We start from the raw sequence: 13542 nt of genomic DNA on the forward strand, positions 1-13542 counted from the left end.
TTTAAAACATGCATTTTACCGTATATATTTGCCTTTAAAACATGCATTTTACAGTATATATTTGGTTTGCAAAGGATTCAACTGAGAATTATCTCAAACAGCCTGAAAAGAATATCGTCTCAGTGATGTCTGCTGCTTAAACGGTCCCTTATTTCAGATGCCCATAATCATACAGCCTAAAACACGTTTGTTCTTTGTGATTTATTGCTGCCAAAAAGAGCAAAAACTTGGATGTTCTCATTCAACCACTGTTATGTAATAGACATGAGACATAGAGGAAAGAAAAGAGAGAGGCAGCAATAGACATATAACCTTTATTTATTTCATGTGTTTTTGCTCATTAAAAGGAATTTCCTGCTTCTGCAAGGAAACACATTTGTTTTATAATGTTTTACATAAAAGTGGGTTTAGCTATTTAATGTGAACTCCGTGGCTTAGATTTTGGGCCATGAATTTCTTATGCCACATATTTTTTTAATAACAGATGATTATTCATTTAATTCTCTAAAGGTGTGTTTCCATAGTGAAATAGACCTATGTAAACCTTTAAATAGTTTCTTTTATTTTCTAAAAATAATTATTAGAGATGTTATACAGGGATGAATACTGGACTATGCATTATATCTGCTGACTGAAAACAAAGGTTTGCTTCTGCTGTAAATTGCTATTATTTATATTTATGAATGTAAAGATTTTTTGATCTGTCAGTGTCAAAATATAGATTGAAATCAGTGAGCAGCTTTTTTCTACAAACATTAAATAAACATGATAGTAACAGTGTACACATTCATTTCTGTCAGGACCACTATCGTCAAAATGATTGACACTTAGCATAGAATTTGGTTCTGTTCTGGGCAAAAACTCCCTGCCCATCCATGCAGCCTGTCAGGAATGAGCAGGTAGAGCAGCAATAATAACCCCCAAGGGTGAACAGAACAGAACAAAGCAGATATCATTAATGTACTTAATGATATTTAAGTGTAACACATTATTCAAGATAAAAGGAGTCTGATTCAATGAGGAATAACCACAAAAGTACACAGTCCTGACTGTGGCGAAAGGAGGAGTTGGGGATGGAGGAGGGCGATTTGCTCCTGAGCAAGTGAAAAAGCTGCTGAATAATTCTGAATATACCTTATATAGGAATGCCATGATATTGTTGTATTCCTATAGTGATCAGCTGAGAGTCTCGTGACCTAACTAACACTATACACTTCATTTTTGTTCTTTTTACGCTTCTCTTCGACCAAATGTAAGTTTTCCAGTGTAGAGAGCTACATCATAAGTAGAAAATACATTGAAGAGCATATATAATGTATATACAATGAATAGTAAACAAAAATAAACTTAATTTTTTATTTCATTTTCCAGAAGAGCAAAGCTTTTCCCCATTAAATAAAAATATATATTTACAGTGTGTGTGTATATATATACATATACAGTTTGATGATTTCTTTTATAACTTGAAACTATCATTTTTATAACTTCAGGGGAGAAACTGGAAAGGAGTGTAGCTGTCAGCGCCAAGCAGGCTAAATGAGAAGTTAACATTCTGAGCTGAAGCTTTCTGATGCAATCAATTTGCAAGGGTCATAGAGACCTTTAGGATGGTAATCTTTGACCCTTGACCCTTGGATGACCTCCCACACCATGCCATATTAAAGCGCTGACCACCAAAGCTGGCCACATAGAGCCTTTACTCCTGATGCATTAATGTAACCAATCTAGAGACAGCCTCTTTATTCCTAAAAAAATATCCAAATCAATAATTGTCTGTTTAAGTTTATAGTTCCACTGCGGTGTGCCATCATCCATTTAGTCCCCTGTCACTATGATTTAATTCAGCTCGAGTGCTGCTCGCTTCCAAACATCCATAAAATCTTATTTAATGGAGGATTTACAGTATTTTCCAAATCCTGATAGATTAACGTGGCCTGTGTGGGTTTATATGAAGATGTGGATAGTCATGATTTTAATCTATTAAAAAGACACATGGTTCCCCTTTTACTATTTCTTAAATTCCCTCACCGGGAACTGAGCAAAAACTGTTTAAGTTTAGTAAAATGTTGGGGCTTTTTTATTTTTATTTTTATTTGTATTTGTATTTTTCCCCACAAAGAAAATACATCTAGTCAACAAGGACGTTGGATCAAAAGTGACATTTTTATTGCAAAAAAAAATTCTGTATGAAGCAGCACAACTGTTTTCAACACTGCTAATAACAAATGTCTCTTGAGCAGCAAATCAGCTTATTAAAATGATTTCTGAGGGATCATTTGACACTGAAGACTGGAGTAATGATGCAAAAAATTCAGTGTTGCATCACAGGAATAAAGTACATTTTAAAACATATTTACATAGAAAACACATATTTTCAATTGTAAAAATATTTTAGAATTTTACTGTAAGTGAAAACACAGAGGACAGAAAACTGATGTCTTGCAAAACTCACAAAACTCTGCTTTGAAATGTTCATTTGAAGTTACCTCACACATCTATGCAAGACGCAATCTAAAAATAAATTAAATACAAACAATCATCTCCTCATTTCATGAAATTGGATGCATCAAGAGTTCGCCGAAGGACAAAACATTCCAGGAGGATCTGAAGTTACTTTCTGATGTTCTTTAGCGAGCTGGAAGATTCTTCTTTGTAAAGCTGCACATGTAAATACAGTTAATTAAAGAGTGCTTGGTTGGCTTGAGGAGAATAAAAAGAGCATCATTCACATCAGCGGCACAGGAATCAACACCCAGGAAAAATAAAACAGCTATTTCTGTCCTGAAACATAAGCCCAGTCCTCTGTCTTTCTACTGAAATGGACTTGAGGAATGTCTTTGAGTGTTTCCCTCTTGTTATGTCTTCTTTGTATCCCAGTGGCCAACAAATCAGCGAAAACTGAGATGTTATCCTGTTCTGCAGCTGACTGCCTGCTTTCAAATGCAAACAGGCTTGGCTTTGGCTTCTTCATCTCATCAGACCCTCTGTGTGTGTGTGTGTGTGTGTGTGTGTGTGCAGCTCTCTCTTTGAGTTTCATGATGGCTGGTGTTTAGGCCTTCCTTGCTGTCAAAGATCTGGATTAGAGTGAGATTAGACTAGTGCTAAAATCTCAGTCAGATTAAAATTTTTCACTCCTCAGCTAAAGAACAACCAGTGACCCTGAAACTAAAGGTCAAGTATCAGCATTCAAGTGTTGGAGAGTCTCTTAAGTACCCAGTGCTCTGATATTCATGATATTCCTGCTGACAACCTCACAAAAGTTCAGACTATTCATCAGTTTAAGAATACTGAAGTCTATATTATTTTTTTTATACTGTCAGCATGAACAGCACAGTCAGCAAATCAATTAAAATCAGCTTTATTATAAAACTGAAACCATAAAAACATTTTTGTTACTTGAAATAAAATAAAAATAAAACAGAAATAGAATTTATTTTATTTCAGCAAGTTGTCAAAAACGTTTAGCATTTTTCGTCATAGTTTGTTTTTTTTCATTTTCATTTTCTTGATGTACTGAAATAACTAAAACTGAAATAAAATAAAAAAAACTATATAGTCATTTATTATAATACAAATGACAAAAACAATAAAATTATAATTTTTTCATTTTCTTAACGTAATGAAATACTGAAATATAAAATTTGAAATAAATATTAATGAAAACTATATAGACAAAATAAAATAATAAAAAAGACAAATACACACAACAAAAGTATTAAAGCTTAAAGCAAATATAAAAATGAAAATTATATTATATTATATTAAATTATATTATTATTAAAGACAACTCATAATAGAATATTATAATGTATATAATTGTTTAATTAAATTATAATGTATTTGAGAGTTAAGACACCACCCACACGGCAAAACCACAGAGTACTATCGCCACGTGATCTTTCCTCTTTGCACGGGGGTCCGAGAGAGCCATGGTGACCTCTAGGTTAGAGGTGAAAGTGCATTCCTGCCCTCCACTCACGTCGTGCTTACGTCCTATTTTCAGAGTGATGGTCAGCTGCTCGGCTTCTGGTGGCTTGCTAAGTATGATGGAATATTTAGAGAGGCCATGTGACAGCAAGTTTAAGATGACCAGATCTCTCATATAGATGACAGATTCAGTCACCATCGCTAGACGTTTGTATTTTCTGACAAAAAATAAATAAATTGTTTATCTTTGCAAACTGATGCTAGAATGTTTTGAATGGTTGCTAATGTCTTGATTTGTGGTTGCTAGGGAACTTTAGAATTTCAAAATATCAGAATGACAGAATCTTCAGAGATTTCAGGGATTTCTGTTGTAACGATACAGGGTTGAGTTTGGCTAGGGAAGCAGGCCATAGATCAGCACGAGGACCTACTGCTGACCTTTGACCCCTCTGTCAGTGCTGATGAGAACTGCCGTCAGTTGAGATTCATCTTCTGTAACAGACATGTTCACTTTATAATCTCTCTCACTGCTGGACAGGACAACATGATAGCTCACCTTTAATCGACAATGTAAGTCAATGTAATCTTAAGTGTTAAAATGCCAGGTACAAGAAAATATAGATTGAGACTTGATTTTATTAATAAGGAATCAATTATATCTTGAAAAGTGAGCTATTGATAAATAGACTGAAAGCATTTTGCTAAAATATTATAAACAAACTTTTTTTAATTTGGAATAATGTGGTCATATGGAGACCAGGAACATGCATTAAAATTGAAATAGATCTTCACGTTGTATTTCAAAGCAATAAACCCTATCACGTGCAAAATTTTTCCAGATACCTCTCATAACCAAATGACTCGTTTACTGTAGCAGTTTGGTGGATCTGGCACCATAACAAATCTGAAGTAGCTGTTTCTGACAAAAGCACAAAGTGTTTCCAAGATCTGTACTGTAAGTGGGAGGGTTGGCCTTTCTTTTCCCACACCCAATAAAGCTTTCTGCTACATTATGATCAAATAACTCTCGAGTTCTGGAATAGAATTTGGAACTTTTGATGGTCCAGGAAAGGTTCTGTTTTGTGTCATCCCTTCATATTTGGATCCCACATCCAAACAAACATCAAACAAATAAAAAGACCACTGAACCCTTCCTTTCTAAAAAGAGTAGTCACTATAAACAAAAAGTGAAAAACCTTTCTATATCCCTATCATTAAACAAAAAACGTAATGACAAGAAGAGCAATGCTTCAGTTTCTGCAATAAAAAAGGACAAATTTTTGCATTATATTACTTCACTTATTTTCTGTTTGAGGTCTGCTTCAGGAGACCCTTGTTAATGTTTCGTAGGTTTGGTAATGAGAGGGTGCACCAGTCAAACACATGGGTGGTGCTTATTTGGCTCCTCGATGCCTGTTGCTTGTATGAGATCCTATATGACTAACAGAATATACACAACCGTTTAAAGTATGGCCTCTGTAGGAGAAAATGCTCACTGGGTTACATTTATTTGATTTCAAAAACAGGGGGGAAAAGTGAAATATTAATACTATTTAAAATAGCTTTATCTTGAATACATTTTAAAATGCAATGTATTCCAGTGATGCTAAGCTGAATTTTCAGCATCATGATCCTTGATCCACATGATCCTTCAGAAATCATTCTGATGAAGAATTGCTGCTTGAACATTTTCTTGTTATTATCAATGCTGAAAACAGATGTGCTGCATAATATTTTTATGGAAACTGTGATTTTACAGGATTCTTTGATTAATACAAAGTTCAAAAGAAATGTATATAATGTATTCACTCTCACGTTTGGAGAAAACTAAAACTTACTGACCTCAGATTTTTGAGTAGTGTGTAACGTCCAATCCTTTGCTTTATGTCTTTTAGAATGCATTATCATGCCTATGTGATTATTGTGTGCATATTTCATATTCTGGCTAGAATAGGCCACAAAGTCGACAAGACTTTTTACAAATAGTTAAAAGTCTGGCCACATGAGACGACTAATGGCTTTCCATTACCGACTGAACTATAACGGAAAAGGGATTAAACTGAACTCATGCAAGTGGGCGCCAATAGAGACTCCAACCAGACACGCTGTCCGCTGATTCTGTTGCAAATGCACTGTTGATGTGAAGTGACCCAAAACCAGGGGTGGAGAAGCTTCTGCATGCTCTCTGTGACCTCTGACCTTATATCAAAAGCTTTTTTTGGCCTGAAAGCCATGGCAACAGTAGTTCAGTTCCCAAAAGACGCGCAATTCCCTGTACTGTGGTCAGTCTGTTTGTGTTTTCCTGAATTAAACAGCGGTACCTCTCGCTGGCCAGCTGTATCTTATCAGTCTGGTGTTAACCCCTCTTAAAACACATCCTGCACTCTACACCCCTCACCTTACACAAACTACACCTGGATGCTGAAAAGTCAGCTTTGCATCACAGTAATAAATTACAGTTTACAATATTCTCAAACAGAAAATAGCTGTTTTAAATTGTAAAAATATTTCAGAATATTACTGTATTTTTTAATTAAATAAATACAGCCCTGGTGAGAAACAATTTAGACTTTTGAAAAACAATTTAAAAAAATCTCACTAACCCTAAACAGTTGAATGGTAGTAAATAAGAAATTAAAATCAGATTTGCTAAATGCATTAAAATGCATTTTAAGCTGTCTGACTGGATTTCTTGTAGTAGGCCTAGATCATCATTTCTCTGTGAATAAGTAAAGGTTTTTGTGTGCACAGGCCTATGATAAGCATCTACCCCACAACCCATCCTACCCATCGCGTAGCATATACAAGACAAAGTCCATTAATACCATGAGTTTTCGTTTTTATTTGGCATACGCACTTTCATGAGATCGGGTTGGTTTTTTAAAACATTTGCGTTCTGAGTCAAGTGAGACAGAAAAGTAATGTGGTTCAGTGCTCATAAACATCACAGAGCAGATAATGGCTATGTAGTAATAGATACCAATGAGTTTTGGCTTGAAGCACAATGGAGTGTTGCTTTAAATGCTCGCCGGCTCAGAAACTCGACCGCTTCAAACAAAACCTGATTAGCATTTGACGTCCCTCCTCCGTGGTAAATAGATGCTGCTGTGAATTCTCAACTCCAGCCCTGCCAGGTGTTGCATGGTTGGGTTCAACCTCGTGAATGTGCGTTTCTGTTTGTGTGCTGCTGCTCCAGTCTCAAATTTAAACCCACCTTCTTTGCTCTGATCAAGAAAAGGTAACAGGATAGTCACTTTTGGACCTCCTCCCTAGGGTGTGTAAAGGACTCACATTTAAAATGCATCTTTCCCTCAGTCTCTGTTTTGTTATGTTGTTTTAAAAGTGCATTTTAGAGCTTAATCATATACTGTACATACACTACAAGAACTCGCATACGAAAAGATCTACAGTTATTTACAGCAGACACTTTTATCCAAAGCGAATCACACATTAGGAAATGTACATGTTTTTATCATAAGAGCCTCTCAGAAAAAAAAAATGTTTTATATAGGCCTACACTTAAAGTGCTAATAATGTATGTAATGTAAAATAATATATAATGCTCATATGTACCTTTAAAGTACTAATATGTGCATTTGGGGGTAAATAGGGTACAGATATGTATCTTTCAGCTTTGTATCCTAGGCTTTGTACCTTTTTTACCTTTTTTTTCTAAATGTGTACATGCATGCATGCAAACTTTAAAGGACCAAATACACCAATGTCATAAATGCTGTATAGTTAACTGATTTGGTCAAAGCATCAGTGTTGTTATTGTTAAATAAAACTAAAACTATTGTTTGTGTTGATTGAAATAAAGCTGAAATTAAAAAAAAGAGTACAAAAGTTAGAACTTAAAACAATAAACAAACTGATTAAAATTACAAGAAAAACTGGAAATATAAATACATAAAGTCATATAAGTAATACTAATACTGAAATAACACTGCATAACTTCAGTGGAGATTTGTAAATAATAATAATTATTATTATTATTATTGTATACTATAATTATGTATGTTCTGACCAGTAGGTGACGCCATAACCACATTTACATGGTTTTGTCCAGATTATAGGAATGACTTTGACAAAGTTTCATGTCAATATGCAAAAGGTCAAAAATAAAAAATGCTGAAACACAGCCTCACTTCTTATTTGTCATTTTGAACTTTTGGGAGGCTTGGTTTGAATATCAAGTGAGTCAGTTTTGGTTTTATATATAATTCATTTAAACACATCCAAATAACATACTCTGACTGCTTCTACATTCAATTCAACATGAGGCCAAGAAGTCAGAAGGAAAAAAATTAAGAAAACCATTAAGACTTATAAGAAAAATAGTCAAATGTCGACCTTTTAATTGCACTACAGATTTGAAAAGACAAAACGCACAGAAATAAACACACAATAGATGTAGGCCTATATCCATGCAATAAATAATCAAATAGCTACCTAATTTTAAAATCAGAATCAGGATTTTAGGATGCAGCTATTCATCACACACACTTGTTATTACCAACGTGACAAATGCAACGCTCATCTATCAGATCTGTCCCATTAAATCTGAATCCAAGTACCTCACTACATATACATGAAGATAAACAGTTATGATGCGATATATTCTGCGATGTCTAACAGCCACTTAATATCCAGAACACATTCACGTGCAAACAATCACGCACAGCACAGAGGATCCCGGTACAGAAATCGATGAATTGTACTGTCAGGGTTTTACTGTTGTCTTCTCCACGGCTGAACAGAATAGATGCATAGCTCTGGCAATAGATGAGAGGACATGGAGGCGTCAGATCAATACGGAGCTGGTGGAACAGGTAATAATATATTGATGATTTTATGTGAGGTCTGGAGAGATGGGGGTGGTGTGTGTAAATGAAGAAGGAACTATCAGATAAGATTCATGATTCATGTGTGATAGCAACATAAAATGTGCTTTCACATACTCTCACTGAGCTCCCAGCTAACAAAAATATGTTCTAAGAACGTTTTGATAATGTTCCCATTAAGTTAAAACATTATTTCTGAATGTTGTTGGTTTTTTTAAACATACAGTTTTTTATGAAATATTTTAAAAACATATTTTCTTGTTTATGCGAATGAAAACAAGGGAACGCACCATTTTATAATTTGGAAAAGTTTTTGGGAACATTCTCTGAATTTTTGGAACAAGTAGCCTAAAATGTTACCCGAATGTCCAACTAAAGCGTAAAAAAAAGTTTCATGAATGTATTAATAACATTTTTGTCCTAATGTTTTATGAATGTTTTTAAGATTGAGTGTCACTGGAAGAACGTTTGTTCATAACGTTGAGAGAACATTGCTAGAACGTTCTAAGAATGCTCCGTCTTAGCTGGGCTTTTGTCATAGTGAAGGTATAGCTGATTTCCTACTATTTCAAACTTATTACAATATTCAGATCTTTATACTTAACAGTGATTGGAGTTTGAGAGCGTATGGGACGCTCAGCCTGTGAGTGGGATCTTATATGACACTGATTTATTTAGCAGTAATAAGCACATCTGGCCGTTTATGGTCTTTCGTTTCTGTATGAGAGAAGCCAGTTGGTATGAATTCAGCTTTTGGCTCCTTGAACATTTTCAGATGAATACAGTGCCCTTATTGTTACTGGAATCGTCAATTTGAAATTGGTACAACTGGATTTTTTTTATACTTTTCATGAAATGCCTCCATGAGACAGAATAATTGAAAACATACTGAAAGGAAAGACATTCATTGAATTGTGCGGACAATAAAGTATTGAACAGGGTCACATGTCCCACATTATGACACAGCTCACTGTACTCGGAATGTAATGATTGCCAAATGTAAACTGTAATTCATTCTGGATGAGGTTCCCCAAAGGAGTATATGTTAAGAAGATGACAACACACATACAGTGGGGTCCAAAAGTCTGAAATCATGTTGAAAACCTTTTGTTTGAGGATTTCAAATAATGCAAAACAATGAAAAACCATACAATAAAGAAGAAATACTTTCTGCACTATTTATAAGCAGTGACACTTGTCGTGTGCTTTTCTTGTACAGAGGGCCAGATGTTCTTGCTTCCACTGAAGCTCAAGATCCTCTGGTGAACTTTTGGAGAATATGATTATCAGGTTTTGCTCATGCTGTCAATAAAACACAGGGCATGCCAAATTTAATGTGTTATACTGATTACACTATATAATTTCTATAGGGGGAAAAAAAATATTTAAATTAGAAAACGATGCAAAATATAAACTTTTTCACTCATTTAGATAATCTAGATACTTTAGAAATTAAATATGACATGAATATGCATGATGTGATATAATTCAATATGAAGGAGTTTGTGTGGGATATAAAAAATTTTTCATTCAAAGGACTATTTAAGAAAGAATATTTAAATGTAAAACTTTGAGGTCAGTAAGACTTTTATTTATAGCAAGGATATAAATTGATCAGAAGTGACTGTAAAGATATTTATAATGTCTTAAAATATTCTATTTCAAATAGGAATATTTTTATATTTCTATTTAACCAAAAATGAATGGAAAAATCAGTATATTAAAATGATTTCTGAAGGATCATGAGACACTGAAGACTGGAGTAATGAATAAATTACATAATAAAATATATTCAAACAGAAAACACTTATTTTAAATTGTAATAATATTTCACAATATTATCAAATAATTGAATAAATACAGCCTTGATGAGCACAAGAGACTTCTTTCACAAACATTAAAAAATTATACCAACCCCAAACTTTTCAACGGTACTAAACAGTTGGTGTTCAAGCTGTTCACTCTGTTTTTGTCTAAGAGGACTGTATTAAAATCATTAGTGACCCTTGGCCTCTGTCAAGAAGAATCATGGCAGAGGAACATTAATCTGGGCTGGAAACTATGTCTCATTTCCCACATGGCAGTCAAGGTTGTGAAGCCCAAATTGAGCAGAATATCTGGATCACTCTACAGTTGACTTTAGATTCCTGATGCCTCGTGCCATTAGCTTTGTCTATTGTTAAAAATAGTTTTTGGATAAGTAAATTAAAGTTTCAGACTTTGACAAGTACCTAAAGTTTAATGTCAAGTCTGGATTCTTGGAGCTGCTGGGCAACATCTTGTCATTGGTCTAAACCTGCTTCAAAGCCACAGCAGGATTACGCAATATTTTACCATTATTCATCCTTGTCTTCTGCTGATTATAACCATATGTTACAGGATGATGTAGGTATGAAACTCTGTAGTGATTTAAAAAGTTAAAATCTGAAGAAATTAACTGTACTGGATGTGCTTTAGTTCACAGGTGAACCCCTGTGCTGTGAACTGTTCGACTCATTCAGCGTAAATTATTCATTGCTTACTTAATCTGGAAAATACTGTTCACGCTAAATAACTGTGATGTATGCATGGCACAGATCTGACCTAAAGTTCAGGGACTTTGCTTTTTAGTGCTTTTGAATGGTTGGATATTAAGGGGTGTGAAGTGGAAAATTAATTTGAAATATATATTTTTTACATATTTTAGAAAGAACTTTAGCCTGCTGCTTAATGCAGATCATACTCTGTACTGCCTACTGTTCATTAAAAATAAAATGGGATTTTGCATTATGCAACTATTATGCTATTATGTTAGTATGCAACATTGTCATCATCTGACCTCATTGACACTGCATGTTTAATTTAGTTCTGTTATCATTTCAGAAGTAACATTAAATGTGTCAGTTGTGTCAGCTTGCGATCAAATAATGAGTTTAGAAGACATACATATACAGTGCCCTCCATAAGTATTGGAACACTAAAGACAAAATTGCTCTGTTGGCTGTAGAGTCAAGACATTTACAAATATGATTAAAAGATGAATATTAGACAAAACTACAGAATGCCACATTTTATTATTAGCCGTTTCAACACGTACATGTTTTACCAAATAAAAAGAACAGCACTTTTAGAGTTCATCCCACTCATTGATGTGAACATAAGTATTGGGACAGTTGAACATAAGGCAGATATAAAAGATTAAAAGCTATTATTTAGTTGCAGATCTTTTGCGCACAATCACAGCAGTGAGTCTGTGACCCATAGACATCACCAGACTCTTGGTCTCATCCTTTGAAATACTTTTCCCAGCCTTTAATGCAGCCAATTCCAATTGTTGCTTGTTTTGGGGAGTTTCTGCCTTTACTCTCCTCTTCAGCTGGTGAAATTCATGTTCAATCAGATTTAAATCTGGAGATTGACTTGGGCAATCTAAGACTTTCCATTTCTTTGCCCTTATAAATTCCTTGACTGAACTGGCAGGGTGTTTTGGGTCATTGTCCTGATGCAATATGAAGCACTTCCCAATGAATCTGGTGGCATTTTCTTGAATATTGGTAGGCAAGATGGGTTTGTACCCTTCCAAATTCATTCTGCTACTGTCATCATACATTAAGTCATCAGTAAAGTTGAGAGGGCCTGTTCCAGAGACAGCCATGCATGCCCATGCCATGACACCACCTCCACCATGCTTTACAGATGAGGCTGTATGCTTGGGATCATTTGCAGTTCCCTTTTTCTTCTCCACATTTTTGCTTTCCCATCACTTAGATAAAGGCTCATCTTTGTCTCATCGGTCCATAAACACACTTCCAGAACTCTTCTGGCTCACCTTTGTGCAAACTCTAATCTTGCCTTGCTATTTTTGGCGCCTCCTGTTGGTGACTAGTATAATTGTAATGTTAATGTAGAATAATTTTGTGTAGGCCAACTAAGTGAAGAGCTAATGACACGGTAGCCATGAAAAACAAGATAGAACAGAAAAAAAAAATCATCAAGAAAAACACACTGTTTGACAGGGGCGGTTCTAGATTTTTTTTAGGTGGGCCTCAGCCCCCCTACAACTATAATCTGAACGATCAGGCCAGTGCTGCTTCCTCAAGAAAGTTTATCGTTCTTGCTCGTTTATCCATCTCAACGTGATACTCACGCGCTGTGATAGATCGTTAATGTGCGCGCACGCATTGAGAAGCACCATTGTTGAGATTCATATACTGATTCTTGATGTCTGTGGTCTTTGTAATGCTGCAGATGAAAACTTTGTGCACAAAGTGATTTGTACATTATTTAATTATCTGATATTTACAAAACTGCTCGATCTGAAGCTATATATATTTTTAAAAAATCTAAAGCAATACACCTTTATCACCAGATGTTGGATTCGAAATGAGGTCAGTGGATCATCTGCCCACAACATTTTTTTTTCTTTGCTTCACTGGCTAAGCTAAATGTGTTTTATGTAAAAACACAATTAAAACAACCAATGTAATATTACCATGTCAAATATTACACGTCAATGTCCAGGGTCAAGAGCCCAACAAAAGCATCTAAACCTCTGTTAATTCTCAATAAGAGCTTCTCTAGATGTCTGACAGAAAGAAAGTCAGTCTGGCTAGTAATGTGAAGCTGATAAAGCTGTTTGTGAGGTTGTTTAATCAGATCTTGAGAGATTTCATGTGTTCCGTTTGACATAATCTCCTAAGTATTCCCTCTAAAAGCATATATGGCCCATATTGTCAAGATCCTGAGTCTGGTAGCAAAGGTTGGTCATGCCGCCATCTGGTGGAAAATTACG

Source organism: Barbus barbus (genome assembly GCF_936440315.1).
Source record: "Barbus barbus genome assembly, chromosome: 7".
Taxonomy (NCBI): domain Eukaryota; kingdom Metazoa; phylum Chordata; class Actinopteri; order Cypriniformes; family Cyprinidae; genus Barbus; species Barbus barbus.